Source organism: Engystomops pustulosus, chromosome 1 (genome assembly GCF_040894005.1).
Source record: "Engystomops pustulosus chromosome 1, aEngPut4.maternal, whole genome shotgun sequence".
In the NCBI taxonomy this organism is placed as follows: domain Eukaryota; kingdom Metazoa; phylum Chordata; class Amphibia; order Anura; family Leptodactylidae; genus Engystomops; species Engystomops pustulosus.
In genome coordinates, this window is record NC_092411.1 from 172905707 (window position 1) to 172931028 (window position 25322).

A 25322-nucleotide genomic window follows, 5' to 3' on the forward strand; every position below is an offset into this window, starting at 1 on the left:
AAAAAGTTCAACGGAACTTGGGATTCCCAGCCAGTCTCCCATGCTGGTACTTGCCAAGCCTTAAGCTGCATTGCTGCTGCGATCTGACGAGAGCAGGCACATTCAGCTTAGAATGGCCGTTGACAGCAGCTGTTCAATTTGAACCTTCTTTTACTATCTCATAGAGAAACTAACACAATTTTCAGGTTCAAAAAGGTCAACGGAACTTGGGATTCCCAGCCAGTCTCCCATGCTGCTACTTGCCAAGCCTTAAGCTGCATTTCTGCTGCGATCTGACGAGAGCAGGCACATTCAGCTTAGAATGGCCGTTGACAGCAGCTGTTCAATTTGAACCTTCTTTTACCATCTTTGACAGAGAAACTAACACAATTTTCAGATTCAAAAAGGTCAACAGAACTTGGGATTCCCAGCCAGTCTCCCATGCTGGTACTTGCCAAGCCTTAAGCTGCATTGCTGCAGCGATCTGACGAGAGCAGGCACATTCAGCTTAGAATGGCCATTGACAGCAGCTGTTCAATTTGAACCTTCTTTTACTATCTTTGACAGGGAAACTAACACAATTTTCAGGTTCAAAAAGGTCAACGGAACTTGGGATTCCCAGCCAGTCTCCCATGCTGGTACTTGCCATGCCTTAAGCTGCATTTCTGCTGCGATCTGACGAGAGCAGGCACATTCAGCTTAGAATGGCCGTTGACAGCAGCTGTTCAATTTGAACCTTCTTTTACCATCTTTGACAGAGAAACTAACACAATTTTCAGATTCAAAAAGGTCAACGGAACTTGGGATTCCCAGCCAGTCTCCCATGCTGGTACTTGCCAAGCCTTAAGCTGCATTGCTGCAGCGATCTGACGAGAGCAGGCACATTCAGCTTAGAATGGCCATTGAAAGTAGCTGTTCAATTTGAACCTTCTTTTACTATCTCATAGAGAAACTAACACAATTTTCAGGTTCAAAAAGTTCAACGGAACTTGGGATTCCCAGCCAGTCTCCCATGCTGGTACTTGCCAAGCCTTAAGCTGCATTGCTGCTGCGATCTGATGAGAGCAGGCACATTCAGCTTATAATGGCCATTGACAGCAGCTGTTCAATTTGAACCTTCTTTTACTATCTTTGACAGGGAAACTAACACAATTTTCAGGTTCAAAAAGGTCAACGGAACTTGGGATTCCCAGCCAGTCTCCCATGCTGGTACTTGCCAAGCCTTAAGCTGCAGTGCTGCTGCGATCTGACGAGAGCAGGCACATTCAGCTTAGAATGGCCGTTGACAGCAGCTGTTCAATTCGAACCTTCTTTTACCATCTTTGACAGAGAAACTAACACAATTTTCAGGTTCAAAAAGGTCAACGGAACTTGGGATTCCCAGCCAGTCTCCCATGCTGGTACTTGCCAAGCCTTAAGCTGCATTGCTGCTCCGATCTGACGAGAGCAGGCACATTCAGCTTAGAATGGCCGTTGACAGCAGCTGTTCAATTTGAACCTTCTTTTACCATCTTTGACAGAGAAACTAACACAATTTTCAGGTTCAAAAAGGTCAACGGAACTTGGGATTCCCAGCCAGTCTCCCATGCTGGTACTTGCCAAGCCTTAAGCTGCATTGCTGCTGCGATCTGACGAGAGCAGGCACATTCAGCTTAGAATGGCCGTTGACAGCAGCTGTTCAATTTGAACCTTCTTTTACTATCTCATAGAGAAACTAACACAATTTTCAGGTTCAAAAAGGTCAACAGAACTTGGGATTCCCAGCCAGTCTCCCATGCTGGTACTTGCCAAGCCTTAAGCTGCATTGCTGCTGCGATCTGACGAGAGCAGGCACATTCAGCTTAGAATGGCCGTTGACAGCAGCTGTTCAATTTGAACCTTCTTTTACTATTTTTATAGAGAAACTAACACAATTTTCAGGTTCAAAAAGGTCAACGGAACTTGGGATTCCCAGCCAGTCTCCCATGCTGGTACTTGCCAAGCCTTAAGCTGCATTGCTGCTGCGATCTGACGAGAGCAGGCACATTCAGCTTAGAATGGCCGTTGACAGCAGCTCTTAAATTTGAACCTTCTTTTACCATCTTTGACAGGGAAACTAACACAATTTTCAGGTTCAAAAAGGTCAACAGAACTTGGGATTCACAGCCAGTCTCCCATGCTGGTACTTGCCAAGCCTTAAGCTGCATTGCTGCTGCGATCTGACGAGAGCAGGCACATTCAGCTTAGAATGGCCGTTGACAGCAGCTGTTCAATGTGAACCTTCTTTTACTATCTCATAGAGAAACTAACACAATTTTCAGGTTCAAAAAGGTCAACGGAACTTGGGATTCCCAGCCAGTCTCCCATGCTGGTACTTGCCAAGCCTTAAGCTGCATTGCTGCTGCAATCTGACGAGAGCAGGCACATTCAGCTTAGAATGGCAGTTGACAGCAGCTGTTCAATTTGAACCTTCTTTTACCATCTTTGACAGAGAAACTAATACAATTTTCAGGTTCAAAAAGGTCAACGGAACTTGGGATTCCCAGCCAGTCTCCCATGCTGGTACTTGCCAAGCCTTAAGCTGCATTGCTGCTGCGATCTGACGAGAGCAGGCACATTCAGCTTAGAATGGCCGTTGACAGCAGCTGTTCAATTTGAACCTTCTTTTACTATCTCATAGAGAAACTAACACAATTTTCAGGTTCAAAAAGGTCAACGGAACTTGGGATTCCCAGCCAGTCTCCCATGCTGGTACTTGCCAAGCCTTAAGCTGCATTGCTGCTGCGATCTGACGAGAGCAGGCACATTCAGCTTAGAATGGCCGTTGACAGCAGCTGTTCAATTTGAACCTTCTTTTACTATCTCATAGAGAAACTAACACAATTTTCAGGTTCAAAAAGGACAACGGAACTTGGGATTCCCAGCCAGTCTCCCATGCTGGTACTTGCCAAGCCTTAAGCTGCATTGCTGCTGCGATCTGACAAGAGCAGGCACATTCAGCTTAGAATGGCCGTTGACAGCAGCTGTTCAATTTGAACCTTCTTTTACTATCTCATAGAGAAACTAACACAATTTTCAGGTTCAAAGAGGTCAACGGAACTTGGGATTCCCAGCCAGTCTCCCATGCTGGTACTTGCCAAGCCTTAAGCTGCATTGCTGCTGCGATCTGACGAGAGCAGGCACATTCAGCTTAGAATGGCCGTTGACAGCAGCTGTTCAATTTGAACCTTCTTTTACTATCTCATAGAGAAACTAACACAATTTTCAGGTTCAAAAAGGTCAACGGAACTTGGGATTCCCAGCCAGTCTCCCATGCTGGTACTTGCCAAGCCTTAAGCTGCATTTCTGCTGCGATCTGACGAGAGCAGGCACATTCAGCTTAGAATGGCCGTTGACAGCAGCTGTTCAATTTGAACCTTCTTTTACTATCTCATAGAGAAACTAACACAATTTTCAGGTTCAAAAAGGTCAACGGAACTTGGGATTCCCAGCCAGTCTCCCATGCTGGTACTTGCCAAGCCTTAAGCTGCATTGCTGCTGCGATCTGACGAGAGCAGGCACATTCAGCTTAGAATGGCCATTGACAGCAGCTGTTCAATTTGAACCTTCTTTTACTATTTTTATAGAGAAACTAACACAATTTTCAGGTTCAAAAAGGTCAACGGAACTTGGGATTCCCAGCCAGTCTCCCATGCTGGTACTTGCCAAGCCTTAAGCTGCATTGCTGCTGCGATCTGACGAGAGCAGGCACATTCAGCTTAGAATGGCCGTTGACAGCAGCTGTTAAATTTGAACCTTCTTTTACCATCTTTGACAGGGAAACTAACACAATTTTCAGGTTCAAAAAGGTCAACAGAACTTGGGATTCCCAGCCAGTCTCCCATGCTGGTACTTGCCAAGCCTTAAGCTGCATTGCTGCTGCGATCTGACGAGAGCAGGCACATTCAGCTTAGAATGGCCGTTGACAGCAGCTGTTCAATGTGAACCTTCTTTTACTATCTCATAGAGAAACTAACACAATTTTCAGGTTCAAAAAGGTCAACGGAACTTGGGATTCCCAGCCAGTCTCCCATGCTGGTACTTGCCAAGCCTTAAGCTGCATTGCTGCTGCAATCTGACGAGAGCAGGCACATTCAGCTTAGAATGGCAGTTGACAGCAGCTGTTCAATTTGAACCTTCTTTTACCATCTTTGACAGAGAAACTAATACAATTTTCAGGTTCAAAAAGGTCAACGGAACTTGGGATTCCCAGCCAGTCTCCCATGCTGGTACTTGCCAAGCCTTAAGCTGCATTGCTGCTGCAATCTGACGAGAGCAGGCACATTCAGCTTAGAATGGCAGTTGACAGCAGCTGTTCAAATTTCAGGTTCAAAAAGGTCAACGGAACTTGGGATTTCCAGCCAGTCTCCCATGCTGGTACTTGCCAAGCCTTAAGCTGCATTGCTGCTGCGATCTGACGAGAGCAGGCACATTCAGCTTAGAATGGCCGTTGACAGCAGCCGTTCAATTTGAACCTTCTTTTACTATCTCATAGAGAAACTAACACAATTTTCAGGTTCAAAAAGTTCAACGGAACTTGGGATTCCCAGCCAGTCTCCCATGCTGGTACTTGCCAAGCCTTAAGCTGCATTGCTGCTTCGATCTGACGAGAGCTGGCACATTCAGCTTAGAATGGCCGTTGACAGCAGCTGTTCAATTTGAACCTTCTTTTACTATCTCATAGAGAAACTAACACAATTTTCAGGTTCAAAAAGGTCAACGGAACTTGGGATTCCCAGCCAGTCTCCCATGCTGGTACTTGCCAAGCCTTAAGCTGCATTTCTGCTGCGATCTGACGAGAGCAGGCACATTCAGCTTAGAATGGCCGTTGACAGCAGCTGTTCAATTTGAACCTTCTTTTACCATCTTTGACAGAGAAACTAACACAATTTTCAGATTCAAAAAGGTTAACGGAACTTGGGATTCCCAGCCAGTCTCCCATGCTGGTACTTGCCAAGCCTTAAGCTGCATTGCTGCAGCGATCTGATGAGAGCAGGCACATTCAGCTTAGAATGGCCATTGAAAGTAGCTGTTCAATTTGAACCTTCTTTTACTATCTCATAGAGAAACTAACACAATTTTCAGGTTCAAAAAGTTCAACGGAACTTGGGATTCCCAGCCAGTCTCCCATGCTGGTACTTGCCAAGCCTTAAGCTGCATTGCTGCTGCGATCTGATGAGAGCAGGCACATTCAGCTTATAATGGCCATTGACAGCAACTGTTCAATTTGAACCTTCTTTTACTATCTTTGACAGGGAAACTAACACAATTTTCAGGTTCAAAAAGGTCAACGGAACTTGGGATTCCCAGCCAGTCTCCCATGCTGGTACTTGCCAAGCCTTAAGCTGCATTGCTGCTGCGATCTGACGAGAGCAGGCACATTCAGCTTAGAATGGCCGTTGACAGCAGCTGTTCAATTCGAACCTTCTTTTACCATCTTTGACAGAGAAACTAACACAATTTTCAGGTTCAAAAAGGTCAACGGAACTTGGGATTCCCAGCCAGTCTCCCATGCTGGTACTTGCCAAGCCTTAAGCTGCATTGCTGCTCCGATCTGACGAGAGCAGGCACATTCAGCTTAGAATGGCCGTTGACAGCAGCTGTTCAATTTGAACCTTCTTTTACCATCTTTGACAGAGAAACTAACACAATTTTCAGGTTCAAAAAGGTCAACGGAACTTGGGATTCCCAGCCAGTCTCCCATGCTGGTACTTGCCAAGCCTTAAGCTGCATTGCTGCTGCGATCTGACGAGAGCAGGCACATTCAGCTTAGAATGGCCGTTGACAGCAGCTGTTCAATTTGAACCTTCTTTTACTATCTCATAGAGAAACTAACACAATTTTCAGGTTCAAAAAGGTCAACAGAACTTGGGATTCCCAGCCAGTCTCCCATGCTGGTACTTGCCAAGCCTTAAGCTGCATTGCTGCTGCGATCTGACGAGAGCAGGCACATTCAGCTTAGAATGGCCGTTGACAGCAGCTGTTCAATGTGAACCTTCTTTTACTATCTCATAGAGAAACTAACACAATTTTCAGGTTCAAAAAGGTCAACGGAACTTGGGATTCCCAGCCAGTCTCCCATGCTGGTACTTGCCAAGCCTTAAGCTGCATTGCTGCTGCAATCTGACGAGAGCAGGCACATTCAGCTTAGAATGGCAGTTGACAGCAGCTGTTCAATTTGAACCTTCTTTTACCATCTTTGACAGAGAAACTAATACAATTTTCAGGTTCAAAAAGGTCAACGGAACTTGGGATTCCCAGCCAGTCTCCCATGCTGGTACTTGCCAAGCCTTAAGCTGCATTGCTGCTGCGATCTGACGAGAGCTGGCACATTCAGCTTAGAATGGCCGTTGACAGCAGCTGTTCAATTTGAACCTTCTTTTACTATCTCATAGAGAAACTAACACAATTTTCAGGTTCAAAAAGGTCAACGGAACTTGGGATTCCCAGCCAGTCTCCCATGCTGGTACTTGCCAAGCCTTAAGCTGCATTGCTGCTGCGATCTGACGAGAGCAGGCACATTCAGCTTAGAATGGCCGTTGACAGCAGCTGTTCAATTTGAACCTTCTTTTACTATCTCATAGAGAAACTAACACAATTTTCAGGTTCAAAAAGGTCAACGGAACTTGGGATTCCCAGCCAGTCTCCCATGCTGGTACTTGCCAAGCCTTAAGCTGCATTGCTGCTGCGATCTGACGAGAGCAGGCACATTCAGCTTAGAATGGCCATTGACAGCAGCTGTTCAATTTGAACCTTCTTTTACCATCTTTGACAGAGAAACTAACACAATTTTCAGGTTCAAAAAGGTCAACGGAACTTGGGATTCCCAGCCAGTCTCCCATGCTGGTACTTGCCAAGCCTTAAGCTGCATTGCTGCTGTGATCTGACGAGAGCAGGCACATTCAGCTTAGAATGGCCATTGACAGCAGCTGTTCAATTTGAACCTTCTTTTACCATCTTTGACAGAGAAACTAATACAATTTTCAGGTTCAAAAAGGTCAACGGAACTTGGGATTCCCAGCCAGTCTCCCATGCTGGTACTTGCCAAGCCTTAAGCTGCATTGCTGCTGCGATCTGACGAGAGCAGGCACATTCAGCTTAGAATGGCCGTTGACAGCAGCTGTTCAATTTGAACCTTCTTTTACTATCTCATAGAGAAACTAACACAATTTTCAGGTTCAAAAAGGTCAACGGAACTTGGGATTCCCAGCCAGTCTCCCATGCTGGTACTTGCCAAGCCTTAAGCTGCATTGCTGCTGCGATCTGACGAGAGCAGGCACATTCAGCTTAGAATGGCCGTTGACAGCAGCTGTTCAATTTGAACCTTCTTTTACTATCTCATAGAGAAACTAACACAATTTTCAGGTTCAAAAAGGTCAACGGAACTTGGGATTCCCAGCCAGTCTCCCATGCTGGTACTTGCCAAGCCTTAAGCTGCATTGCTGCTGCGATCTGACGAGAGCAGGCACATTCAGCTTAGAATGGCCGTTGACAGCAGCTGTTCAATTTGAACCTTCTTTTACTATCTCATAGAGAAACTAACACAATTTTCAGTTTCAAAAAGGTCAACGGAACTTGGGATTCCCAGCCAGTCTCCCATGCTGGTACTTGCCAAGCCTTAAGCTGCATTTCTGCTGCGATCTGACGAGAGCAGGCACATTCAGCTTAGAATGGCCGTTGACAGCAGCTGTTCAATTTGAACCTTCTTTTACTATCTCATAGAGAAACTAACACAATTTTCAGGTTCAAAAAGGTCAACGGAACTTGGGATTCCCAGCCAGTCTCCCATGCTGGTACTTGCCAAGCCTTAAGCTGCATTGCTGCTGCGATCTGACGAGAGCAGGCACATTCAGCTTAGAATGGCCGTTGACAGCAGCTGTTAAATTTGAACCTTCTTTTACCATCTTTGACAGGGAAACTAACACAATTTTCAGGTTCAAAAAGGTCAACGGAACTTGGGATTTCCAGCCAGTCTCCCATGCTGGTACTTGCCAAGCCTTAAGCTGCATTGCTGCTGCGATCTGACGAGAGCAGGCACATTCAGCTTAGAATGGCCGTTGACTGCAGCTGTTCAATTTGAACCTTCTTTTACTATCTCATAGAGAAACTAACACAATTTTCAGGTTCAAAAAGTTCAACGGAACTTGGGATTCCCAGCCAGTCTCCCATGCTGGTACTTGCCAAGCCTTAAGCTGCATTGCTGCTGCGATCTGACGAGAGCAGGCACATTCAGCTTAGAATGGCCGTTGACAGCAGCTGTTCAATTTGAACCTTCTTTTACTATCTCATAGAGAAACATACACAATTTTCAGGTTCAAAAAGGTCAACGGAACTTGGGATTCCCAGCCAGTCTCCCATGCTGCTACTTGCCAAGCCTTAAGCTGCATTTCTGCTGCGATCTGACGAGAGCAGGCACATTCAGCTTAGAATGGCCGTTGACAGTAGCTGTTCAATTTGAACCTTCTTTTACCATCTTTGACAGAGAAACTAACACAATTTTCAGATTCAAAAAGGTCAACAGAACTTGGGATTCCCAGCCAGTCTCCCATGCTGGTACTTGCCAAGCCTTAAGCTGCATTGCTGCAGCGATCTGACGAGAGCAGGCACATTCAGCTTAGAATGGCCATTGACAGCAGCTGTTCAATTTGAACCTTCTTTTACTATCTTTGACAGGGAAACTAACACAATTTTCAGGTTCAAAAAGGTCAACGGAACTTGGGATTCCCAGCCAGTCTCCCATGCTGGTACTTGCCATGCCTTAAGCTGCATTTCTGCTGCGATCTGACGAGAGCAGGCACATTCAGCTTAGAATGGCCGTTGACAGCAGCTGTTCAATTTGAACCTTCTTTTACCATCTTTGACAGAGAAACTAACACAATTTTCAGATTCAAAAAGGTCAACGGAACTTGGGATTCCCAGCCAGTCTCCCATGCTGGTACTTGCCAAGCCTTAAGCTGCATTGCTGCAGCGATCTGACGAGAGCAGGCACATTCAGCTTAGAATGGCCATTGAAAGTAGCTGTTCAATTTGAACCTTCTTTTACTATCTCATAGAGAAACTAACACAATTTTCAGGTTCAAAAAGTTCAACGGAACTTGGGATTCCCAGCCAGTCTCCCATGCTGGTACTTGCCAAGCCTTAAGCTGCATTGCTGCTGCGATCTGATGAGAGCAGGCACATTCAGCTTATAATGGCCATTGACAGCAGCTGTTCAATTTGAACCTTCTTTTACTATCTTTGACAGGGAAACTAACACAATTTTCAGGTTCAAAAAGGTCAACGGAACTTGGGATTCCCAGCCAGTCTCCCATGCTGGTACTTGCCAAGCCTTAAGCTGCATTGCTGCTGCGATCTGACGAGAGCAGGCACATTCAGCTTAGAATGGCCGTTGACAGCAGCTGTTCAATTCGAACCTTCTTTTACCATCTTTGACAGAGAAACTAACACAATTTTCAGGTTCAAAAAGGTCAACGGAACTTGGGATTCCCAGCCAGTCTCCCATGCTGGTACTTGCCAAGCCTTAAGCTGCATTGCTGCTCCGATCTGACGAGAGCAGGCACATTCAGCTTAGAATGGCCGTTGACAGCAGCTGTTCAATTTGAACCTTCTTTTACCATCTTTGACAGAGAAACTAACACAATTTTCAGGTTCAAAAAGGTCAACGGAACTTGGGATTCCCAGCCAGTCTCCCATGCTGGTACTTGCCAAGCCTTAAGCTGCATTGCTGCTGCGATCTGACGAGAGCAGGCACATTCAGCTTAGAATGGCCGTTGACAGCAGCTGTTCAATTTGAACCTTCTTTTACTATCTCATAGAGAAACTAACACAATTTTCAGGTTCAAAAAGGTCAACAGAACTTGGGATTCCCAGCCAGTCTCCCATGCTGGTACTTGCCAAGCCTTAAGCTGCATTGCTGCTGCGATCTGACGAGAGCAGGCACATTCAGCTTAGAATGGCCGTTGACAGCAGCTGTTCAATTTGAACCTTCTTTTACTATTTTTATAGAGAAACTAACACAATTTTCAGGTTCAAAAAGGTCAACGGAACTTGGGATTCCCAGCCAGTCTCCCATGCTGGTACTTGCCAAGCCTTAAGCTGCATTGCTGCTGCGATCTGACGAGAGCAGGCACATTCAGCTTAGAATGGCCGTTGACAGCAGCTGTTCAATGTGAACCTTCTTTTACTATCTCATAGAGAAACTAACACAATTTTCAGGTTCAAAAAGGTCAACGGAACTTGGGATTCCCAGCCAGTCTCCCATGCTGGTACTTGCCAAGCCTTAAGCTGCATTGCTGCTGCAATCTGACGAGAGCAGGCACATTCAGCTTAGAATGGCAGTTGACAGCAGCTGTTCAATTTGAACCTTCTTTTACCATCTTTGACAGAGAAACTAATACAATTTTCAGGTTCAAAAAGGTCAACGGAACTTGGGATTCCCAGCCAGTCTCCCATGCTGGTACTTGCCAAGCCTTAAGCTGCATTGCTGCTGCGATCTGACGAGAGCAGGCACATTCAGCTTAGAATGGCCGTTGACAGCAGCTGTTCAATTTGAACCTTCTTTTACTATCTCATAGAGAAACTAACACAATTTTCAGGTTCAAAAAGGTCAACGGAACTTGGGATTCCCAGCCAGTCTCCCATGCTGGTACTTGCCAAGCCTTAAGCTGCATTGCTGCTGCGATCTGACGAGAGCAGGCACATTCAGCTTAGAATGGCCGTTGACAGCAGCTGTTCAATTTGAACCTTCTTTTACCATCTTTGACAGAGAAACTAACACAATTTTCAGGTTCAAAAAGGTCAACGGAACTTGGGATTCCCAGCCAGTCTCCCATGCTGGTACTTGCCAAGCCTTAAGCTGCATTGCTGCTGTGATCTGACGAGAGCAGGCACATTCAGCTTAGAATGGCCATTGACAGCAGCTGTTCAATTTGAACCTTCTTTTACCATCTTTGACAGAGAAACTAATACAATTTTCAGGTTCAAAAAGGTCAACGGAACTTGGGATTCCCAGCCAGTCTCCCATGCTGGTACTTGCCAAGCCTTAAGCTGCATTGCTGCTGCGATCTGACGAGAGCAGGCACATTCAGCTTAGAATGGCCGTTGACAGCAGCTGTTCAATGTGAACCTTCTTTTACTATCTCATAGAGAAACTAACACAATTTTCAGGTTCAAAAAGGACAACGGAACTTGGGATTCCCAGCCAGTCTCCCATGCTGGTACTTGCCAAGCCTTAAGCTGCATTGCTGCTGCGATCTGACAAGAGCAGGCACATTCAGCTTAGAATGGCCGTTGACAGCAGCTGTTCAATTTGAACCTTCTTTTACTATCTCATAGAGAAACTAACACAATTTTCAGGTTCAAAGAGGTCAACGGAACTTGGGATTCCCAGCCAGTCTCCCATGCTGGTACTTGCCAAGCCTTAAGCTGCATTGCTGCTGCGATCTGACGAGAGCAGGCACATTCAGCTTAGAATGGCCGTTGACAGCAGCTGTTCAATTTGAACCTTCTTTTACTATCTCATAGAGAAACTAACACAATTTTCAGGTTCAAAAAGGTCAACGGAACTTGGGATTCCCAGCCAGTCTCCCATGCTGGTACTTGCCAAGCCTTAAGCTGCATTTCTGCTGCGATCTGACGAGAGCAGGCACATTCAGCTTAGAATGGCCGTTGACAGCAGCTGTTCAATTTGAACCTTCTTTTACTATCTCATAGAGAAACTAACACAATTTTCAGGTTCAAAAAGGTCAACGGAACTTGGGATTCCCAGCCAGTCTCCCATGCTGGTACTTGCCAAGCCTTAAGCTGCATTGCTGCTGCGATCTGACGAGAGCAGGCACATTCAGCTTAGAATGGCCGTTGACAGCAGCTGTTAAATTTGAACCTTCTTTTACCATCTTTGACAGGGAAACTAACACAATTTTCAGGTTCAAAAAGGTCAACGGAACTTGGGATTTCCAGCCAGTCTCCCATGCTGGTACTTGCCAAGCCTTAAGCTGCATTGCTGCTGCGATCTGACGAGAGCAGGCACATTCAGCTTAGAATGGCCGTTGACAGCAGCTGTTCAATTTGAACCTTTTTTTACTATCTCATAGAGAAACTAACACAATTTTCAGGTTCAAAAAGTTCAACGGAACTTGGGATTCCCAGCCAGTCTCCCATGCTGGTACTTGCCAAGCCTTAAGCTGCATTGCTGCTGCGATCTGACGAGAGCAGGCACATTCAGCTTAGAATGGCCGTTGACAGCAGCTGTTCAATTTGAACCTTCTTTTACTATCTCATAGAGAAACTAACACAATTTTCAGGTTCAAAAAGGTCAACGGAACTTGGGATTCCCAGCCAGTCTCCCATGCTGCTACTTGCCAAGCCTTAAGCTGCATTTCTGCTGCGATCTGACGAGAGCAGGCACATTCAGCTTAGAATGGCCGTTGACAGCAGCTGTTCAATTTGAACCTTCTTTTACCATCTTTGACAGAGAAACTAACACAATTTTCAGATTCAAAAAGGTCAACAGAACTTGGGATTCCCAGCCAGTCTCCCATGCTGGTACTTGCCAAGCCTTAAGCTGCATTGCTGCAGCGATCTGACGAGAGCAGGCACATTCAGCTTAGAATGGCCATTGACAGCAGCTGTTCAATTTGAACCTTCTTTTACTATCTTTGACAGGGAAACTAACACAATTTTCAGGTTCAAAAAGGTCAACGGAACTTGGGATTCCCAGCCAGTCTCCCATGCTGGTACTTGCCAAGCCTTAAGCTGCATTGCTGCTGCGATCTGACGAGAGCAGGCACATTCAGCTTATAATGGCCATTGACAGCAGCTGTTCAATTTGAACCTTCTTTTACTATCTTTGACAGGGAAACTAACACAATTTTCAGGTTCAAAAAGGTCAACGGAACTTGGGATTCCCAGCCAGTCTCCCATGCTGGTACTTGCCAAGCCTTAAGCTGCATTGCTGCTGCGATCTGACGAGAGCAGGCACATTCAGCTTAGAATGGCCGTTGACAGCAGCTGTTCAATTCGAACCTTCTTTTACCATCTTTGACAGAGAAACTAACACAATTTTCAGGTTCAAAAAGGTCAACGGAACTTGGGATTCCCAGCCAGTCTCCCATGCTGGTACTTGCCAAGCCTTAAGCTGCATTGCTGCTGCGATCTGACGAGAGCAGGCACATTCAGCTTAGAATGGCCGTTGACAGCAGCTGTTCAATTTGAACCTTCTTTTACCATCTTTGACAGAGAAACTAACACAATTTTCAGGTTCAAAAAGGTCAACGGAACTTGGGATTCCCAGCCAGTCTCCCATGCTGGTACTTGCCAAGCCTTAAGCTGCATTGCTGCTGTGATCTGACGAGAGCAGGCACATTCAGCTTAGAATGGCCATTGACAGCAGCTGTTCAATTTGAACCTTCTTTTACCATCTTTGACAGAGAAACTAATACAATTTTCAGGTTCAAAAAGGTCAACGGAACTTGGGATTCCCAGCCAGTCTCCCATGCTGGTACTTGCCAAGCCTTAAGCTGCATTGCTGCTGCGATCTGACGAGAGCAGGCACATTCAGCTTAGAATGGCCGTTGACAGCAGCTGTTCAATTTGAACCTTCTTTTACTATCTCATAGAGAAACTAACACAATTTTCAGGTTCAAAAAGGTCAACGGAACTTGGGATTCCCAGCCAGTCTCCCATGCTGGTACTTGCCAAGCCTTAAGCTGCATTGCTGCTGCGATCTGACGAGAGCTGGCACATTCAGCTTAGAATGGCCGTTGACAGCAGCTGTTCAATTTGAACCTTCTTTTACCATCTTTGACAGGGAAACTAACACAATTTTCAGGTTCAAAAAGGTCAACGGAACTTGGGATTCCCAGCCAGTCTCCCATGCTGGTACTTGCCAAGCCTTAAGCTGCATTTCTGCTGCGATCTGACGAGAGCAGGCACATTCAGCTTGGAATGGCTGTTGACAGCAGCTGTTCAATTTGAACCTTCTTTTACTATCTCATAGAGAAACTAACACAATTTTCAGGTTCAAAAAGGTCAACGGAACTTGGGATTGCCAGCCAGTCTCCCATGCTGGTACTCGCCAAGCCTTAAACTGCATTGCTGCTGCGATCTGACTAGAGCAGGCACATTCAGCTTAGAATGGCCATTGACAGCAGCTGTTCAATTTGAACCTTCTTTTACTACCTCATAGAGAAACTAACACAATTTTCTTGTTCAAAGAAGTCAACAGAACTTGGGATTCCCAGCCAGTCTCCCATTCTGGTACTTGCCAAGCCTTAAGCTGCATTGCTGCTGCGATCTGACAAGAGCAGGCACATTCAGCTTAGAATGGCCGTTGACAGCAGCTGTTCAATTTGAACCTTCTTTTACTATCTCATAGAGAAACTAACACAATTTTCAGGTTCAAAAAAGTCAACGGAACTTGGGATTCCCAGCCAGTCTCCCATGCTGGTACTTGCCAAGCCTTAAGCTGCATTGCTGCTGCAATCTGACGAGAGCAGGCACATTCAGCTTAGAATGGCAGTTGACAGCAGCTGTTCAAATTTCAGGTTCAAAAAGGTCAACGGAACTTGGGATTTCCAGCCAGTCTCCCATGCTGGTACTTGCCAAGCCTTAAGCTGCATTGCTGCTGCGATCTGACAAGAGCAGGCACATTCAGCTTAGAATGGCCGTTGACAGCAGCTGTTCAATTTGAACCTTCTTTTACTATCTCATAGAGAAACTAACACAATTTTCAGGTTCAAAAAAGTCAACGGAACTTGGGATTCCCAGCCAGTCTCCCATGCTGGTACTTGCCAAGCCTTAAGATGCATTGCTGCTGCGATCTGACGAGAGAAGGCACATTCAGCTTAGAATGGCCGTTGACAGCAGCTGTTCAATTTGAACCTTCTTTTACTATCTCATAGAGAAACTAACACAATTTTCAGGTTCAAAAAGGTCAACTGAACTTGGGATTCCCAGCCAGTCTCCCATGCTGGTACTTGCCAAGCCTTAAGCTGCATTGCTGCTGCGATCTGACGAGAGCAGGCACATTCAGCTTAGAATGGCCGATGACAGCAGCTGTTCAATTTGAACCTTCTTTTACCATCTTTGACAGAGAAACTAACACAATTTTCAGGTTCAAAAAGGTCAACGGAACTTGGGATTCCCAGCCAGTCTCCCATGCTGGTACTTGCCAAGCCTTAAGCTGCATTGCTGCTGTGATCTGACGAGAGCAGGCACATTCAGCTTAGAATGGCCATTGACAGCAGCTGTTCAATTTGAACCTTCTTTTACCATCTTTGACAGAGAAACTAATACAATTTTCAGGTTCAAAAAGGTCAACGGAACTTGGGATTCCCAGCCAGTCTCCCATGCTGGTACTTGCCAAGCCTTAAGCTGCATTGCTGCTGCGATCTGACGAGAGCAGGCACATTCAGCTTAGAATGGCCGTTGACAGCAGCTGTTCAATTTGAACCTTCTTTTACTATCTCATAGAGAAACTAACACAATTTTCAGGTTCAAAAAGGTCAACGGAACTTGGGATTCCCAGCCAGTCTCCCATGCTGGTACTTGCCAAGCCTTAAGCTGCATTGCTGCTGCGATCTGACGAGAGCAGGCACATTCAGCTTAGAATGGCCGTTGACAGCAGCTGTTCAATTTGAACCTTCTTTTACCATCTTTGACAGAGAAACTAACACAATTTTCAGGTTCAAAAAGGTCAACGGAACTTGGGATTCCCAGCCAGTCTCCCATGCTGGTACTTGCCAAGCCTTAAGCTGCATTGCTGCTGCGATCTGACGAGAGCAGGCACATTCAGCTTAGAATGGCCGTTGACAGCAGCTGTTCAATTTGAACCTTCTTTTACTATCTCATAGAGAAACTAACACAATTTTCAGGTTCAAAAAGGTCAACGGAACTTGGGATTCCCAGCCAGTCTCCCATGCTGGTACTTGCCAAGCCTTAAGCTGCATTGCTGCTGCGATCTGACGAGAGCAGGCAAATTCAGCTTAGAATGGCCGTTGACAGCAGCTGTTCAATTTGAACCTTCTTTTACTATCTCATAGAGAAACTAACACAATTTTCAGGTTCATAAAGGTCAACGGAACTTGGGATTCCCAGCCAGTCTCCCATGCTGGTACTTGCCAAGCCTTAAGCTGCATTGCTGCTGCGATCTGACGAGAGCAGGCACATTCAGCTTAGAATGGCCGTTGACAGCAGCTGTTCAATTTGAACCTTCTTTTACTATCTCATAGAGAAACTAACACAATTTTCAGGTTCAAAAAGGTCAACGGAACTTGGGATTTCCAGCCAGTCTCCCATGCTGGTACTTGCCAAGCCTTAAGCTGCATTTCTGCTGCGATCTGACGAGAGCAGGCACATTCAGCTTAGAATGGCCGTTGACAGCAGCTGTTCAATTTGAACCTTCTTTTACTATCTCATAGAGAAACTAACACAATTTTCAGGTTCAAAAAGGTCAACGGAACTTGGGATTCCCAGCCAGTCTCCCATGCTGGTACTTGCCAAGCCTTAAGCTGCATTGCTGCTGCGATCTGACGAGAGCAGGCACATTCAGCTTAGAATGGCCGTTGACAGCAACTGTTAAATTTGAACCTTCTTTTACCATCTTTGACAGGGAAACTAACACAATTTTCAGGTTCAAAAAGGTCAACGGAACTTGGGATTTCCAGCCAGTCTCCCATGCTGGTACTTGCCAAGCCTTAAGCTGCATTGCTGCTGCGATCTGACGAGAGCAGGCACATTCAGCTTAGAATGGCCGTTGACAGCAGCTGTTCAATTTGAACCTTCTTTTACTATCTCATAGAGAAACTAACACAATTTTCAGGTTCAAAAAGTTCAACGGAACTTGGGATTCCCAGCCAGTCTCCCATGCTGGTACTTGCCAAGCCTTAAGCTGCATTGCTGCTGCGATCTGACGAGAGCAGGCACATTCAGCTTAGAATGGCCGTTGACAGCAGCTGTTCAATTTGAACCTTCTTTTACTATCTCATAGAGAAACTAACACAATTTTCAGGTTTAAAAAGGTCAACGGAACTTGGGATTCCCAGCCAGTCTCCCATGCTGGTACTTGCCAAGCCTTAAGCTGCATTTCTGCTGCGATCTGACGAGAGCAGGCACATTAAGCTTAGAATGGCCGTTGACAGCAGCTGTTCAATTTGAACCTTCTTTTACCATCTTTGACAGAGAAACTAACACAATTTTCAGATTCAAAAAGGTCAAAAGAACTTGGGATTCCCAGCCAGTCTCCCATGCTGGTACTTGCCAAGCCTTAAGCTGCATTGCTGCAGCGATCTGACGAGAGCAGGCACATTCAGCTTAGAATGGCCATTGACAGCAGCTGTTCAATTTGAACCTTCTTTTACTATCTTTGACAGGGAAACTAACACAATTTTCAGGTTCAAAAAGGTCAACGGAACTTGGGATTCCCAGCCAGTCTCCCATGCTGGTACTTGCCAAGCCTTAAGCTGCATTGCTGCTGCGATCTGACGAGAGCAGGCACATTCAGCTTATAATGGCCATTGACAGCAGCTGTTCAATTTGAACCTTCTTTTACTATCTTTGACAGGGAAACTAACACAATTTTCAGGTTCAAAAAGGTCAACGGAACTTGGGATTCCCAGCCAGTCTCCCATGCTGGTACTTGCCAAGCCTTAAGCTGCATTGCTGCTGCGATCTGACGAGAGCAGGCACATTCAGCTTAGAATGGCCGTTGACAGCAGCTGTTCAATTCGAACCTTCTTTTACCATCTTTGACAGAGAAACTAACACAATTTTCAGGTTCAAAAAGGTCAACGGAACTTGGGATTCCCAGCCAGTCTCCCATGCTGGTACTTGCCAAGCCTTAAGCTGCATTGCTGCTCCGATCTGACGAGAGCAGGCACATTCAGCTTAGAATGGCCGTTGACAGCAGCTGTTCAATTTGAACCTTCTTTTAACATCTTTGACAGAGAAACTAACACAATTTTCAGGTTCAAAAAGGTCAACGGAACTTGGGATTCCCAGCCAGTCTCCCATGCTGGTACTTGCCAAGCCTTAAGATGCATTGCTGCTGCGATCTGACGAGAGAAGGCACATTCAGCTTAGAATGGCCGTTGACAGCAGCTGTTCAATTTGAACCTTCTTTTACTATCTCATAGAGAAACTAACACAATTTTCAGGTTCAAAAAGGTCAACGGAACTTGGGATTCCCAGCCAGTCTCCCATGCTGGTACTTGCCAAGCCTTAAGCTGCATTGCTGCTGCGATCTGACGAGAGCAGGCACATTCAGCTTAGAATGGCCGTTGACAGCAGCTGTTCAATTTGAACCTTCTTTTACCATCTTTGACAGAGAAACTAACACAATTTTCAGGTTCAAAAAGGTCAACGGAACTTGGGATTCCCAGCCAGTCTCCCATGCTGGTACTTGCCAAGCCTTAAGCTGCATTGCTGCTGTGATCTGACGAGAGCAGGCACATTCAGCTTAGAATGGCCATTGACAGCAGCTGTTCAATTTAAACCTTCTTTTACCATCTTTGTCAGAGAAACTAATACAATTTTCAGGTTCAAAAAGGTCAACGGAACTTGGGATTCCCAGCCAGTCTCCCATGCTGGTACTTGCCAAGCCTTAAGCTGCAGTGCTGCTGCGATCTGACGAGAGCAGGCACATTCAGCTTAGAATGGCCGTTGACAGCAGGTGTTCAATTTGAACCTTCTTTTACTATCTCATAGAGAAACTAACACAATTTTCAGGTTCAAAAAGGTCAACGGAACTTAGGATTCCCAGCCAGTCTCCCATGCTGGTACTTGCCAAGCCTTAAGCTGCATTGCTGCTGCGATCTGACGAGAGCAGGCACATTCAGCTTAGAATGGCCGTTGACAGCAGCTGTTAAATTTGAACCTTCTTTTACCATCTTTGACAGGGAAACTAACACAATTTTCAGGTTCAAAAAGGTCAACGGAACTTGGGATTCCCAGCCAGTCTCCCATGCTGGTACTTGCCAAGCCTTAAGCTGCATTGCTGCTGCGATCTGACAAGAGCAGGCACATTCAGCTTAGAATGGCCGTTGACAGCAGCTGTTCAATTTGAACCTTCTTTTACTATCTCATAGAGAAACTAACACAATTTTCAGGTTCAAAAAAGTCAACGGAACTTGGGATTCCCAGCCAGTCTCCCATGCTGGTACTTGCCAAGCCTTAAGCTGCATTGCTGCTGCAATCTGACGAGAGCAGGCACATTCAGCTTAGAATGGCAGTTGACAGCAGCTGTTCAAATTTCAGGTTCAAAAAGGTCAACGGAACTTGGGATTTCCAGCCAGTCTCCCATGCTGGTACTTGCCAAGCCTTAAGCTGCATTGCTGCTGCGATCTGACGAGAGCAGGCACATTCAGCTTAGAATGGCCGTTGACAGCAGCCGTTCAATTTGAACCTTCTTTTACTATCTCATAGAGAAACTAACACAATTTTCAGGTTCAAAAAGTTCAACGGAACTTGGGATTCCCAGCCAGTCTCCCATGCTGGTACTTGCCAAGCCTTAAGCTGCATTGCTGCTGCGATCTGACGAGAGCAGGCACATTCAGCTTAGAATGGCCGTTGACAGCAGCTGTTCAATTTGAACCTTCTTTTACTATCTCATAGAGAAACTAACACAATTTTCAGGTTCAAAAAGGTCAACGGAACTTGGGATTCCCAGCCAGTCTCCCATGCTGGTACTTTCCAAGCCTTAAGCTGCATTTCTGCTGCGATCTGACGAGAGCAGGCACATTCAGCTTAGAATGGCCGTTGACAGCAGCTGTTCAATTTGAACCTTCTTTTACCATCTTTGACAGAGAAACTAACACAATTTTCAGATTCAAAAAGGTCAACGGAACTTGGGATTCCCAGCCAGTCTCCCATGCTGGTACTTGCCAAGCCTTAAGCTGCATTGCTGCAGCGATCTGACGAGAGCAGGCACATTCAGCTTAGAATGGCCGTTGAAAGTAGCTGTTCAATTTGAACCTTCTTTTACTATCTCATAGAGAAACTAACACAATTTTCAGGTTCAAAAAGTTCAACGGAACTTGGGATTCCCAGCCAGTCTCCCATGCTGGTACTTGCCAAGCCTTAAGCTGCATTGCTGCTGCGATCTGATGAGAGCAGGCACATTCAGCTTATAATGGCCATTGACAGCAGCTGTTCAATTTGAACCTTCTTTTACTATCTTTGACAGGGAAACTAACACAATTTTCAGGTTCAAAAAGGTCAACGGAACTTGGGATTTCCAGCCAGTCTCCCATGCTGGTACTTGCCAAGCCTTAAGCTGCATTGCTGCTGCGATCTGACGAGAGCAGGCACATTCAGCTTAGAATGGCCGTTGACAGCAGCCGTTCAATTTGAACCTTCTTTTACTATCTTTGACAGGGAAACTAACACAATTTTCAGGTTCAAAAAGGTCAACGGAACTTGGGATTTCCAGCCAGTCTCCCATGCTGGTACTTGCCAAGCCTTAAGCTGCATTGCTGCTGCGATCTGACGAGAGCAGGCACATTCAGCTTAGAATGGCCGTTGACAGCAGCCGTTCAATTTGAACCTTCTTTTACTATCTCATAGAGAAACTAACACAATTTTCAGGTTCAAAAAGTTCAACGGAACTTGGGATTCCCAGCCAGTCTCCCATGCTGGTACTTGCCAAGCCTTAAGCTGCATTGCTGCTGCAATCTGACGAGAGCAGGCACATTCAGCTTAGAATGGCCGTTGACAGCAGCTGTTCAATTTGAACCTTCTTTTACTATCTCATAGAGAAACTAACACAATTTTCAGGTTCAAAAAGGTCAACGGAACTTGGGATTCCCAGCCAGTCTCCCATGCTGGTACTTGCCAAGCCTTAAGCTGCATTGCTGCAGCGATCTGACGAGAGCAGGCACATTCAGCTTAGAATGGCCGTTGAAAGTAGCTGTTCAATTTGAACCTTCTTTTACTATCTCATAGAGAAACTAACACAATTTTCAGGTTCAAAAAGTTCAACGGAACTTGGGATTCCCAGCCAGTCTCCCATGCTGGTACTTGCCAAGCCTTAAGCTGCATTGCTGCTGCGATCTGATGAGAGCAGGCACATTCAGCTTATAATGGCCATTGACAGCAGCTGTTCAATTTGAACCTTCTTTTACTATCTTTGACAGGGAAACTAACACAATTTTCAGGTTCAAAAAGGTCAACGGAACTTGGGATTTCCAGCCAGTCTCCCATGCTGGTACTTGCCAAGCCTTAAGCTGCATTGCTGCTGCGATCTGACGAGAGCAGGCACATTCAGCTTAGAATGGCCGTTGACAGCAGCCGTTCAATTTGAACCTTCTTTTACTATCTCATAGAGAAACTAACACAATTTTCAGGTTCAAAAAGTTCAACGGAACTTGGGATTCCCAGCCAGTCTCCCATGCTGGTACTTGCCAAGCCTTAAGCTGCATTGCTGCTGCAATCTGACGAGAGCAGGCACATTCAGCTTAGAATGGCCGTTGACAGCAGCTGTTCAATTTGAACCTTCTTTTACTATCTCATAGAGAAACTAACACAATTTTCAGGTTCAAAAAGGTCAACGGAACTTGGGATTCCCAGCCAGTCTCCCATGCTGGTACTTGCCAAGCCTTAAGCTGCATTGCTGCTGCGATCTGACGAGAGCAGGCACATTCAGCTTAGAATGGCCGTTGACAGCAGCTGTTAAATTTGAACCTTCTTTTACCATCTTTGACAGGGAAACTAACACAATTTTCAGGTTCAAAAAGGTCAACGGAACTTGGGATTCCCAGCCAGTCTCCCATGCTGGTACTTGCCAAGCCTTAAGCTGCATTGCTGCTGCGATCTGACAAGAGCAAGCACATTCAGCTTAGAATGGCCGTTGACAGCAGCTGTTCAATTTGAACCTTCTTTTACCATCTTTGACAGGGAAACTAACACAATTTTCAGGTTCAAAAAGGTCAACGGAACTTGGGATTCCCAGCCAGTCTCCCATGCTGGTACTTGCCAAGCCTTAAGCTGCATTTCTGCTGCGATCTGACGAGAGCAGGCACATTCAGCTTGGAATGGCTGTTGACAGCAGCTGTTCAATTTGAACCTTCTTTTACTATCTCATAGAGAAACTAACACAATTTTCAGGTTCAAAAAGGTCAACGGAACTTGGGATTGCCAGCCAGTCTCCCATGCTGGTACTCGCCAAGCCTTAAGCTGCATTGCTGCTGCGATCTGACTAGAGCAGGCACATTCAGCTTAGAATGGCCATTGACAGCAGCTGTTCAATTTGAACCTTCTTTTACTACCTCATAGAGAAACTAACACAATTTTCTTGTTCAAAGAAGTCAACAGAACTTGGGATTCCCAGCCAGTCTCCCATTCTGGTACTTGCCAAGCCTTAAGCTGCATTGCTGCTGCGATCTGACAAGAGCAGGCACATTCAGCTTAGAATGGCCGTTGACAGCAGCTGTTCAATTTGAACCTTCTTTTACTATCTCATAGAGAAACTAACACAATTTTCAGGTTCAAAAAAGTCAACGGAACTTGGGATTCCCAGCCAGTCTCCCATGCTGGTACTTGCCAAGCCTTAAGCTGCATTGCTGCTGCAATCTGACGAGAGCAGGCACATTCAGCTTAGAATGGCAGTTGACAGCAGCTGTTCAAATTTCAGGTTCAAAAAGGTCAACGGAACTTGGGATTTCCAGCCAGTCTCCCATGCTGGTACTTGCCAAGCCTTAAGCTGCATTGCTGCTGCGATCTGACAAGAGCAGGCACATTCAGCTTAGAATGGCCGTTGACAGCAGCTGTTCAATTTGAACCTTCTTTTACTATCTCATAGAGAAACTAACACAATTTTCAGGTTCAAAAAAGTCAACGGAACTTGGGATTCCCAGCCAGTCTCCCATGCTGGTACTTGCCAAGCCTTAAGATGCATTGCTGCTGCGATCTGACGAGAGAAGGCACATTCAGCTTAGAATGGCCGTTGACAGCAGCTGTTCAATTTGAACCTTCTTTTACTATCTCATAGAGAAACTAACACAATTTTCAGGTTCAAAAAGGTCAACTGAACTTGGGATTCCCAGCCAGTCTCCCATGCTGGTACTTGCCAAGCCTTAAGCTGCATTGCTGCTGCGATCTGACGAGAGCAGGCACATTCAGCTTAGAATGGCCGATGACAGCAGCTGTTCAATTTGAACCTTCTTTTACCATCTTTGACAGAGAAACTAACACAATTTTCAGGTTCAAAAAGGTCAACGGAACTTGGGATTCCCAGCCAGTCTCCCATGCTGGTACTTGCCAAGCCTTAAGCTGCATTGCTGCTGTGATCTGACGAGAGCAGGCACATTCAGCTTAGAATGGCCATTGACAGCAGCTGTTCAATTTGAACCTTCTTTTACCATCTTTGACAGAGAAACTAATACAATTTTCAGGTTCAAAAAGGTCAACGGAACTTGGGATTCCCAGCCAGTCTCCCATGCTGGTACTTGCCAAGCCTTAAGCTGCATTGCTGCTGCGATCTGACGAGAGCAGGCACATTCAGCTTAGAATGGCCGTTGACAGCAGCTGTTCAATTTGAACCTTCTTTTACTATCTCATAGAGAAACTAACACAATTTTCAGGTTCAAAAAGGTCAACGGAACTTGGGATTCCCAGCCAGTCTCCCATGCTGGTACTTGCCAAGCCTTAAGCTGCATTGCTGCTGCGATCTGACGAGAGCAGGCACATTCAGCTTAGAATGGCCGTTGACAGCAGCTGTTCAATTTGAACCTTCTTTTACCATCTTTGACAGAGAAACTAACACAATTTTCAGGTTCAAAAAGGTCAACGGAACTTGGGATTCCCAGCCAGTCTCCCATGCTGGTACTTGCCAAGCCTTAAGCTGCATTGCTGCTGCGATCTGACGAGAGCAGGCACATTCAGCTTAGAATGGCCGTTGACAGCAGCTGTTCAATTTGAACCTTCTTTTACTATCTCATAGAGAAACTAACACAATTTTCAGGTTCAAAAAGGTCAACGGAACTTGGGATTCCCAGCCAGTCTCCCATGCTGGTACTTGCCAAGCCTTAAGCTGCATTGCTGCTGCGATCTGACGAGAGCAGGCAAATTCAGCTTAGAATGGCCGTTGACAGCAGCTGTTCAATTTGAACCTTCTTTTACTATCTCATAGAGAAACTAACACAATTTTCAGGTTCAAAAAGGTCAACGGAACTTGGGATTCCCAGCCAGTCTCCCATGCTGGTACTTGCCAAGCCTTAAGCTGCATTGCTGCTGCGATCTGACGAGAGCAGGCACATTCAGCTTAGAATGGCCGTTGACAGCAGCTGTTCAATTTGAACCTTCTTTTACTATCTCATAGAGAAACTAACACAATTTTCAGGTTCAAAAAGGTCAACGGAACTTGGGATTTCCAGCCAGTCTCCCATGCTGGTACTTGCCAAGCCTTAAGCTGCATTTCTGCTGCGATCTGACGAGAGCAGGCACATTCAGCTTAGAATGGCCGTTGACAGCAGCTGTTCAATTTGAACCTTCTTTTACTATCTCATAGAGAAACTAACACAATTTTCAGGTTCAAAAAGGTCAACGGAACTTGGGATTCCCAGCCAGTCTCCCATGCTGGTACTTGCCAAGCCTTAAGCTGCATTGCTGCTGCGATCTGACGAGAGCAGGCACATTCAGCTTAGAATGGCCGTTGACAGCAACTGTTAAATTTGAACCTTCTTTTACCATCTTTGACAGGGAAACTAACACAATTTTCAGGTTCAAAAAGGTCAACGGAACTTGGGATTTCCAGCCAGTCTCCCATGCTGGTACTTGCCAAGCCTTAAGCTGCATTGCTGCTGCGATCTGACGAGAGCAGGCACATTCAGCTTAGAATGGCCGTTGACAGCAGCTGTTCAATTTGAACCTTCTTTTACTATCTCATAGAGAAACTAACACAATTTTCAGGTTCAAAAAGTTCAACGGAACTTGGGATTCCCAGCCAGTCTCCCATGCTGGTACTTGCCAAGCCTTAAGCTGCATTGCTGCTGCGATCTGACGAGAGCAGGCACATTCAGCTTAGAATGGCCGTTGACAGCAGCTGTTCAATTTGAACCTTCTTTTACTATCTCATAGAGAAACTAACACAATTTTCAGGTTTAAAAAGGTCAACGGAACTTGGGATTCCCAGCCAGTCTCCCATGCTGGTACTTGCCAAGCCTTAAGCTGCATTTCTGCTGCGATCTGACGAGAGCAGGCACATTAAGCTTAGAATGGCCGTTGACAGCAGCTGTTCAATTTGAACCTTCTTTTACCATCTTTGACAGAGAAACTAACACAATTTTCAGATTCAAAAAGGTCAAAAGAACTTGGGATTCCCAGCCAGTCTCCCA

The 25322-nt window shown here is 45.7% G+C and overlaps 102 pseudogenes; all 102 read right to left on the bottom strand.

Annotated features, from left to right (window-relative positions):
* Positions 1 to 5: 5 nt before the first annotated feature.
* On the bottom strand, positions 6 to 124 carry LOC140104829 (5S ribosomal RNA; annotated as a pseudogene).
* A 70-nt stretch (positions 125 to 194) lies between these two features.
* LOC140109777 (5S ribosomal RNA) lies at positions 195 to 313 on the bottom strand (annotated as a pseudogene).
* Positions 314 to 385: 72 nt separating this feature from the next.
* Positions 386 to 504, bottom strand: LOC140109965 (5S ribosomal RNA; annotated as a pseudogene).
* Positions 505 to 576: 72 nt separating this feature from the next.
* LOC140111034 (5S ribosomal RNA) lies at positions 577 to 695 on the bottom strand (annotated as a pseudogene).
* Positions 696 to 767: 72 nt separating this feature from the next.
* On the bottom strand, positions 768 to 886 carry LOC140112857 (5S ribosomal RNA; annotated as a pseudogene).
* A 261-nt stretch (positions 887 to 1147) lies between these two features.
* On the bottom strand, positions 1148 to 1266 carry LOC140108479 (5S ribosomal RNA; annotated as a pseudogene).
* Positions 1267 to 1338: 72 nt separating this feature from the next.
* LOC140112884 (5S ribosomal RNA) lies at positions 1339 to 1457 on the bottom strand (annotated as a pseudogene).
* A 72-nt stretch (positions 1458 to 1529) lies between these two features.
* Positions 1530 to 1648, bottom strand: LOC140090205 (5S ribosomal RNA; annotated as a pseudogene).
* Positions 1649 to 1718: 70 nt separating this feature from the next.
* On the bottom strand, positions 1719 to 1837 carry LOC140096508 (5S ribosomal RNA; annotated as a pseudogene).
* Positions 1838 to 1908: 71 nt separating this feature from the next.
* Positions 1909 to 2027, bottom strand: LOC140090216 (5S ribosomal RNA; annotated as a pseudogene).
* A 72-nt stretch (positions 2028 to 2099) lies between these two features.
* On the bottom strand, positions 2100 to 2218 carry LOC140106317 (5S ribosomal RNA; annotated as a pseudogene).
* Positions 2219 to 2288: 70 nt separating this feature from the next.
* On the bottom strand, positions 2289 to 2407 carry LOC140113226 (5S ribosomal RNA; annotated as a pseudogene).
* A 72-nt stretch (positions 2408 to 2479) lies between these two features.
* LOC140090238 (5S ribosomal RNA) lies at positions 2480 to 2598 on the bottom strand (annotated as a pseudogene).
* Positions 2599 to 2668: 70 nt separating this feature from the next.
* Positions 2669 to 2787, bottom strand: LOC140090249 (5S ribosomal RNA; annotated as a pseudogene).
* A 70-nt stretch (positions 2788 to 2857) lies between these two features.
* Positions 2858 to 2976, bottom strand: LOC140111443 (5S ribosomal RNA; annotated as a pseudogene).
* A 70-nt stretch (positions 2977 to 3046) lies between these two features.
* On the bottom strand, positions 3047 to 3165 carry LOC140090260 (5S ribosomal RNA; annotated as a pseudogene).
* Positions 3166 to 3235: 70 nt separating this feature from the next.
* LOC140099709 (5S ribosomal RNA) lies at positions 3236 to 3354 on the bottom strand (annotated as a pseudogene).
* A 70-nt stretch (positions 3355 to 3424) lies between these two features.
* On the bottom strand, positions 3425 to 3543 carry LOC140097582 (5S ribosomal RNA; annotated as a pseudogene).
* A 71-nt stretch (positions 3544 to 3614) lies between these two features.
* On the bottom strand, positions 3615 to 3733 carry LOC140090271 (5S ribosomal RNA; annotated as a pseudogene).
* Positions 3734 to 3805: 72 nt separating this feature from the next.
* LOC140096519 (5S ribosomal RNA) lies at positions 3806 to 3924 on the bottom strand (annotated as a pseudogene).
* Positions 3925 to 3994: 70 nt separating this feature from the next.
* On the bottom strand, positions 3995 to 4113 carry LOC140113227 (5S ribosomal RNA; annotated as a pseudogene).
* Positions 4114 to 4185: 72 nt separating this feature from the next.
* On the bottom strand, positions 4186 to 4304 carry LOC140113228 (5S ribosomal RNA; annotated as a pseudogene).
* Positions 4305 to 4333: 29 nt separating this feature from the next.
* On the bottom strand, positions 4334 to 4452 carry LOC140106028 (5S ribosomal RNA; annotated as a pseudogene).
* A 259-nt stretch (positions 4453 to 4711) lies between these two features.
* On the bottom strand, positions 4712 to 4830 carry LOC140099720 (5S ribosomal RNA; annotated as a pseudogene).
* Positions 4831 to 5282: 452 nt separating this feature from the next.
* On the bottom strand, positions 5283 to 5401 carry LOC140090282 (5S ribosomal RNA; annotated as a pseudogene).
* A 72-nt stretch (positions 5402 to 5473) lies between these two features.
* LOC140112886 (5S ribosomal RNA) lies at positions 5474 to 5592 on the bottom strand (annotated as a pseudogene).
* A 72-nt stretch (positions 5593 to 5664) lies between these two features.
* LOC140090293 (5S ribosomal RNA) lies at positions 5665 to 5783 on the bottom strand (annotated as a pseudogene).
* Positions 5784 to 5853: 70 nt separating this feature from the next.
* On the bottom strand, positions 5854 to 5972 carry LOC140096530 (5S ribosomal RNA; annotated as a pseudogene).
* Positions 5973 to 6042: 70 nt separating this feature from the next.
* LOC140113229 (5S ribosomal RNA) lies at positions 6043 to 6161 on the bottom strand (annotated as a pseudogene).
* Positions 6162 to 6233: 72 nt separating this feature from the next.
* On the bottom strand, positions 6234 to 6352 carry LOC140105831 (5S ribosomal RNA; annotated as a pseudogene).
* A 70-nt stretch (positions 6353 to 6422) lies between these two features.
* On the bottom strand, positions 6423 to 6541 carry LOC140090304 (5S ribosomal RNA; annotated as a pseudogene).
* Positions 6542 to 6611: 70 nt separating this feature from the next.
* Positions 6612 to 6730, bottom strand: LOC140097604 (5S ribosomal RNA; annotated as a pseudogene).
* Positions 6731 to 6802: 72 nt separating this feature from the next.
* On the bottom strand, positions 6803 to 6921 carry LOC140109899 (5S ribosomal RNA; annotated as a pseudogene).
* Positions 6922 to 6993: 72 nt separating this feature from the next.
* Positions 6994 to 7112, bottom strand: LOC140090315 (5S ribosomal RNA; annotated as a pseudogene).
* A 70-nt stretch (positions 7113 to 7182) lies between these two features.
* Positions 7183 to 7301, bottom strand: LOC140090326 (5S ribosomal RNA; annotated as a pseudogene).
* Positions 7302 to 7371: 70 nt separating this feature from the next.
* Positions 7372 to 7490, bottom strand: LOC140090337 (5S ribosomal RNA; annotated as a pseudogene).
* Positions 7491 to 7560: 70 nt separating this feature from the next.
* LOC140099731 (5S ribosomal RNA) lies at positions 7561 to 7679 on the bottom strand (annotated as a pseudogene).
* A 70-nt stretch (positions 7680 to 7749) lies between these two features.
* LOC140090360 (5S ribosomal RNA) lies at positions 7750 to 7868 on the bottom strand (annotated as a pseudogene).
* A 72-nt stretch (positions 7869 to 7940) lies between these two features.
* Positions 7941 to 8059, bottom strand: LOC140106033 (5S ribosomal RNA; annotated as a pseudogene).
* A 70-nt stretch (positions 8060 to 8129) lies between these two features.
* Positions 8130 to 8248, bottom strand: LOC140104834 (5S ribosomal RNA; annotated as a pseudogene).
* A 70-nt stretch (positions 8249 to 8318) lies between these two features.
* Positions 8319 to 8437, bottom strand: LOC140109788 (5S ribosomal RNA; annotated as a pseudogene).
* A 72-nt stretch (positions 8438 to 8509) lies between these two features.
* LOC140109976 (5S ribosomal RNA) lies at positions 8510 to 8628 on the bottom strand (annotated as a pseudogene).
* Positions 8629 to 8700: 72 nt separating this feature from the next.
* On the bottom strand, positions 8701 to 8819 carry LOC140111045 (5S ribosomal RNA; annotated as a pseudogene).
* A 72-nt stretch (positions 8820 to 8891) lies between these two features.
* LOC140112858 (5S ribosomal RNA) lies at positions 8892 to 9010 on the bottom strand (annotated as a pseudogene).
* A 261-nt stretch (positions 9011 to 9271) lies between these two features.
* LOC140090371 (5S ribosomal RNA) lies at positions 9272 to 9390 on the bottom strand (annotated as a pseudogene).
* A 72-nt stretch (positions 9391 to 9462) lies between these two features.
* LOC140112887 (5S ribosomal RNA) lies at positions 9463 to 9581 on the bottom strand (annotated as a pseudogene).
* A 72-nt stretch (positions 9582 to 9653) lies between these two features.
* Positions 9654 to 9772, bottom strand: LOC140090382 (5S ribosomal RNA; annotated as a pseudogene).
* A 70-nt stretch (positions 9773 to 9842) lies between these two features.
* On the bottom strand, positions 9843 to 9961 carry LOC140096541 (5S ribosomal RNA; annotated as a pseudogene).
* Positions 9962 to 10032: 71 nt separating this feature from the next.
* Positions 10033 to 10151, bottom strand: LOC140090393 (5S ribosomal RNA; annotated as a pseudogene).
* A 70-nt stretch (positions 10152 to 10221) lies between these two features.
* On the bottom strand, positions 10222 to 10340 carry LOC140113230 (5S ribosomal RNA; annotated as a pseudogene).
* A 72-nt stretch (positions 10341 to 10412) lies between these two features.
* Positions 10413 to 10531, bottom strand: LOC140090404 (5S ribosomal RNA; annotated as a pseudogene).
* Positions 10532 to 10601: 70 nt separating this feature from the next.
* LOC140090415 (5S ribosomal RNA) lies at positions 10602 to 10720 on the bottom strand (annotated as a pseudogene).
* Positions 10721 to 10792: 72 nt separating this feature from the next.
* On the bottom strand, positions 10793 to 10911 carry LOC140109910 (5S ribosomal RNA; annotated as a pseudogene).
* Positions 10912 to 10983: 72 nt separating this feature from the next.
* Positions 10984 to 11102, bottom strand: LOC140090426 (5S ribosomal RNA; annotated as a pseudogene).
* Positions 11103 to 11172: 70 nt separating this feature from the next.
* LOC140111451 (5S ribosomal RNA) lies at positions 11173 to 11291 on the bottom strand (annotated as a pseudogene).
* A 70-nt stretch (positions 11292 to 11361) lies between these two features.
* On the bottom strand, positions 11362 to 11480 carry LOC140090437 (5S ribosomal RNA; annotated as a pseudogene).
* A 70-nt stretch (positions 11481 to 11550) lies between these two features.
* LOC140099742 (5S ribosomal RNA) lies at positions 11551 to 11669 on the bottom strand (annotated as a pseudogene).
* A 70-nt stretch (positions 11670 to 11739) lies between these two features.
* Positions 11740 to 11858, bottom strand: LOC140090448 (5S ribosomal RNA; annotated as a pseudogene).
* Positions 11859 to 11930: 72 nt separating this feature from the next.
* LOC140106038 (5S ribosomal RNA) lies at positions 11931 to 12049 on the bottom strand (annotated as a pseudogene).
* A 70-nt stretch (positions 12050 to 12119) lies between these two features.
* On the bottom strand, positions 12120 to 12238 carry LOC140104836 (5S ribosomal RNA; annotated as a pseudogene).
* Positions 12239 to 12308: 70 nt separating this feature from the next.
* Positions 12309 to 12427, bottom strand: LOC140109799 (5S ribosomal RNA; annotated as a pseudogene).
* A 72-nt stretch (positions 12428 to 12499) lies between these two features.
* Positions 12500 to 12618, bottom strand: LOC140109999 (5S ribosomal RNA; annotated as a pseudogene).
* A 72-nt stretch (positions 12619 to 12690) lies between these two features.
* LOC140112811 (5S ribosomal RNA) lies at positions 12691 to 12809 on the bottom strand (annotated as a pseudogene).
* A 72-nt stretch (positions 12810 to 12881) lies between these two features.
* LOC140090459 (5S ribosomal RNA) lies at positions 12882 to 13000 on the bottom strand (annotated as a pseudogene).
* A 72-nt stretch (positions 13001 to 13072) lies between these two features.
* LOC140090481 (5S ribosomal RNA) lies at positions 13073 to 13191 on the bottom strand (annotated as a pseudogene).
* Positions 13192 to 13263: 72 nt separating this feature from the next.
* On the bottom strand, positions 13264 to 13382 carry LOC140109921 (5S ribosomal RNA; annotated as a pseudogene).
* A 72-nt stretch (positions 13383 to 13454) lies between these two features.
* On the bottom strand, positions 13455 to 13573 carry LOC140090492 (5S ribosomal RNA; annotated as a pseudogene).
* A 70-nt stretch (positions 13574 to 13643) lies between these two features.
* On the bottom strand, positions 13644 to 13762 carry LOC140105834 (5S ribosomal RNA; annotated as a pseudogene).
* Positions 13763 to 14212: 450 nt separating this feature from the next.
* Positions 14213 to 14331, bottom strand: LOC140106388 (5S ribosomal RNA; annotated as a pseudogene).
* Positions 14332 to 14549: 218 nt separating this feature from the next.
* Positions 14550 to 14668, bottom strand: LOC140113034 (5S ribosomal RNA; annotated as a pseudogene).
* Positions 14669 to 14927: 259 nt separating this feature from the next.
* Positions 14928 to 15046, bottom strand: LOC140113035 (5S ribosomal RNA; annotated as a pseudogene).
* A 72-nt stretch (positions 15047 to 15118) lies between these two features.
* On the bottom strand, positions 15119 to 15237 carry LOC140109932 (5S ribosomal RNA; annotated as a pseudogene).
* Positions 15238 to 15309: 72 nt separating this feature from the next.
* LOC140090503 (5S ribosomal RNA) lies at positions 15310 to 15428 on the bottom strand (annotated as a pseudogene).
* A 70-nt stretch (positions 15429 to 15498) lies between these two features.
* Positions 15499 to 15617, bottom strand: LOC140090514 (5S ribosomal RNA; annotated as a pseudogene).
* A 72-nt stretch (positions 15618 to 15689) lies between these two features.
* On the bottom strand, positions 15690 to 15808 carry LOC140090525 (5S ribosomal RNA; annotated as a pseudogene).
* A 70-nt stretch (positions 15809 to 15878) lies between these two features.
* On the bottom strand, positions 15879 to 15997 carry LOC140101745 (5S ribosomal RNA; annotated as a pseudogene).
* Positions 15998 to 16067: 70 nt separating this feature from the next.
* On the bottom strand, positions 16068 to 16186 carry LOC140090536 (5S ribosomal RNA; annotated as a pseudogene).
* Positions 16187 to 16256: 70 nt separating this feature from the next.
* Positions 16257 to 16375, bottom strand: LOC140111351 (5S ribosomal RNA; annotated as a pseudogene).
* Positions 16376 to 16445: 70 nt separating this feature from the next.
* LOC140090547 (5S ribosomal RNA) lies at positions 16446 to 16564 on the bottom strand (annotated as a pseudogene).
* Positions 16565 to 16636: 72 nt separating this feature from the next.
* On the bottom strand, positions 16637 to 16755 carry LOC140106042 (5S ribosomal RNA; annotated as a pseudogene).
* A 70-nt stretch (positions 16756 to 16825) lies between these two features.
* On the bottom strand, positions 16826 to 16944 carry LOC140104841 (5S ribosomal RNA; annotated as a pseudogene).
* A 70-nt stretch (positions 16945 to 17014) lies between these two features.
* Positions 17015 to 17133, bottom strand: LOC140106664 (5S ribosomal RNA; annotated as a pseudogene).
* Positions 17134 to 17396: 263 nt separating this feature from the next.
* Positions 17397 to 17515, bottom strand: LOC140112812 (5S ribosomal RNA; annotated as a pseudogene).
* Positions 17516 to 17587: 72 nt separating this feature from the next.
* Positions 17588 to 17706, bottom strand: LOC140090558 (5S ribosomal RNA; annotated as a pseudogene).
* A 72-nt stretch (positions 17707 to 17778) lies between these two features.
* On the bottom strand, positions 17779 to 17897 carry LOC140112888 (5S ribosomal RNA; annotated as a pseudogene).
* Positions 17898 to 18158: 261 nt separating this feature from the next.
* Positions 18159 to 18277, bottom strand: LOC140090569 (5S ribosomal RNA; annotated as a pseudogene).
* A 72-nt stretch (positions 18278 to 18349) lies between these two features.
* Positions 18350 to 18468, bottom strand: LOC140109943 (5S ribosomal RNA; annotated as a pseudogene).
* Positions 18469 to 18540: 72 nt separating this feature from the next.
* LOC140108490 (5S ribosomal RNA) lies at positions 18541 to 18659 on the bottom strand (annotated as a pseudogene).
* A 70-nt stretch (positions 18660 to 18729) lies between these two features.
* Positions 18730 to 18848, bottom strand: LOC140103544 (5S ribosomal RNA; annotated as a pseudogene).
* Positions 18849 to 18920: 72 nt separating this feature from the next.
* LOC140106254 (5S ribosomal RNA) lies at positions 18921 to 19039 on the bottom strand (annotated as a pseudogene).
* Positions 19040 to 19257: 218 nt separating this feature from the next.
* On the bottom strand, positions 19258 to 19376 carry LOC140106052 (5S ribosomal RNA; annotated as a pseudogene).
* A 70-nt stretch (positions 19377 to 19446) lies between these two features.
* LOC140104847 (5S ribosomal RNA) lies at positions 19447 to 19565 on the bottom strand (annotated as a pseudogene).
* A 70-nt stretch (positions 19566 to 19635) lies between these two features.
* Positions 19636 to 19754, bottom strand: LOC140098291 (5S ribosomal RNA; annotated as a pseudogene).
* A 72-nt stretch (positions 19755 to 19826) lies between these two features.
* On the bottom strand, positions 19827 to 19945 carry LOC140110746 (5S ribosomal RNA; annotated as a pseudogene).
* A 261-nt stretch (positions 19946 to 20206) lies between these two features.
* Positions 20207 to 20325, bottom strand: LOC140106056 (5S ribosomal RNA; annotated as a pseudogene).
* Positions 20326 to 20397: 72 nt separating this feature from the next.
* On the bottom strand, positions 20398 to 20516 carry LOC140106061 (5S ribosomal RNA; annotated as a pseudogene).
* A 70-nt stretch (positions 20517 to 20586) lies between these two features.
* On the bottom strand, positions 20587 to 20705 carry LOC140112808 (5S ribosomal RNA; annotated as a pseudogene).
* A 70-nt stretch (positions 20706 to 20775) lies between these two features.
* LOC140110756 (5S ribosomal RNA) lies at positions 20776 to 20894 on the bottom strand (annotated as a pseudogene).
* A 261-nt stretch (positions 20895 to 21155) lies between these two features.
* LOC140106065 (5S ribosomal RNA) lies at positions 21156 to 21274 on the bottom strand (annotated as a pseudogene).
* A 70-nt stretch (positions 21275 to 21344) lies between these two features.
* LOC140112810 (5S ribosomal RNA) lies at positions 21345 to 21463 on the bottom strand (annotated as a pseudogene).
* A 70-nt stretch (positions 21464 to 21533) lies between these two features.
* On the bottom strand, positions 21534 to 21652 carry LOC140090580 (5S ribosomal RNA; annotated as a pseudogene).
* A 72-nt stretch (positions 21653 to 21724) lies between these two features.
* LOC140111533 (5S ribosomal RNA) lies at positions 21725 to 21843 on the bottom strand (annotated as a pseudogene).
* Positions 21844 to 25322: the final 3479 nt, after the last annotated feature.